Genomic DNA, 2,342 nt, shown 5'->3' on the forward strand with positions numbered 1-2,342 from the left:
CCTCTTCCTCTTAGGGACCTTGTGCTCCTCCACCTTCCATTAGAGGATGCCCCACAGATGCCTAATAGGGTTTAGGTCTGGAGAAATGCTTGGCCAGCCAATAACCATTACCCTCAGCTTCTTTAGCAAGGCAGTGGTCGTCTTGGAGGTGTGTTTGAGGTCATTATCATGTTGGAATACTGCCCTGCAGCCCAGTCTCCGAAGGGAGATTATCATGCTCTGCTTCAGTGTGTCACAGTACATGTTGGCTTAATGAACTGTAGCTCCCCAGTGCAGTCAGCACTCATGCAGCCCCAGACCATGACGCTCCCACCACCATGCTTGACTGTAGGCAAGACACACTTGTCTTTGTACTCCCACCACACGCTTGAAACCATCTGAACCAAGTTAGTTCATTTTGGTTTTATCAGACCACAGTACATGGTTCCAGTAATCCATGTTCTTAGTCTGCTTGTCTTCATCAAACTGTTTGCGGGCTTTTTTTGTGCACCATCTTTAGAAGAGGCCTCCTTTAGGGATGACAGGTATGCAGACCAATTTGATGCAGTGTGGGGCATATGGTCTGAGCACTGACAGGCTGACCTCCCCCAACCCCTTCAACCTCTGCAGCAATGCTGGCAGCACTCATACGTCTATTTCCCAAATACAACCTCTGGATATGAAACTGAGCATGTGAACTCAGCTTCTTTGGTCGACCATGGCGAGGCCTGATCTAAGTGGAACCTGTCCTGTTAAACCTCTGTATGGCCTTGGCCACCGTGCTGCAGCTCAGTTTCAGGGTCTTTGCCAATCTTCTTATAGCCTAGGCCACCTTTATGTAGAGCAACAATACTTTTTTTCAGTTCCTCAGAGAGTTCTTTGCCATGAGGTGCCATGTTAAACTTCCAGTGACCAGTATGAGAGAGTGAGAGTGATAACACCAAATTTAACACACCTGTTCCCCATTCACACCTGAGACCTTGTAACACTTACGAGTCACATGACACCGGGGAGGGAAAATGGCTAATTGGGCCCAATTTGGACTTTTTCACTTAGAGGTGTACTCACTTTTGTTGCCAGCAGTTTAGACATTAATGACCTTAAAATTATGCCCCCGCCCCCCCCTCCCCCTGAAAAAATGTCGTTCTTGGTGGTATATATGTTTCTAATCCTGTGGAATTACAGATCTGAGTAGTAGGCCCACATCCCAGCAGGGACACTAGCTGCATGGAGTTTGTACATTCATCCCATATTTCCATAGGTTTTTCTCCTTCAATAAAAAAAAAACAGACTGGCAGCCTATGTGGCATTGGACTTAACTGGTCCTTGAATACGCACGTATGAGTGTGAAAGGTCGATTAGATTGCAAGTTCCTTTTGGACAAGGACTAATATGACTGATTCTGATATACTGATGTACTCTCTTTAGCGCTGCTGCTTTTGGTATTATATAAATACAGGAAATGAATGTTATCTTTTTTAATTATGTTCACAGTCTAAAATGAGATATGACAGATGTTCATGGCGAGGGAGTCTTCATACATACAGTCGGGTCATGGGGAAGTCAGGAGTGTAGCGCTGGAAGAGTGCACTTGATTAGGCGACCAGCTGTAGGCTGAGAAGTGCACCGCCATGTCCTGCCAACTATGTCCATGAATGGCTCTTCGGGGCTTTGTACTAACTAAAAACTGTGTGCAATGACACAAAATAGCAGTAATGTCACTCCTCCCGCTGCAGGCTTGTATAGTAAGACAGAGTATGCAGGAACACACAAAACACCATTTCTTATCTGACCACAGTAAACTGAAATCTAATTGGTTCCTAAAGCTTATTTAACCGCACATGACGTCATTGCTGTTTGCATTGCTTTGTTGAATGATTGTGTCGGTGTTGACCATCTCTGTGGAGTTCACATATACTTCTAAGATAGCTGTAGCTCAAAACAATACATAACTTACCCAGATTTACTTATCACTGCAAATAAATAAATAAATTTTATTAAAATACTATAATTGACTTATTTTGTGCCTAATGCCCATTTATACTAGTTAAGGCGTGTTTTTTATCACCCCTGCCCCAACCGCACCCATTTTGCTGCAGCAGTGGCCAGAGGTCTACACGTATCACAGCTGCAGCAGAAGTTATACGCCCTGTCATGATTGGTGGGTGTAGCTTTTCGGTTTTTGTCTTTTCGGTCTTTTGGCTAAGATCAAGTGTAGTATCTGTTCTTATCAGTGTTCTAGTGGAGGTTCTGTTCTATCATTCTGGCCTGACCAAGGTTGAAATGTATGGCTATGAATCTCTACTAGAGTGATGGGGACTTGGTAGGTTAGTATCGGCTGGAACAGAAACCAGGGCGCATAC

This window comes from Pelophylax lessonae (assembly GCF_965119305.1).
Source record: "Pelophylax lessonae genome assembly, chromosome: 12".
NCBI classification, from domain to species: Eukaryota; Metazoa; Chordata; class Amphibia; order Anura; family Ranidae; genus Pelophylax; species Pelophylax lessonae.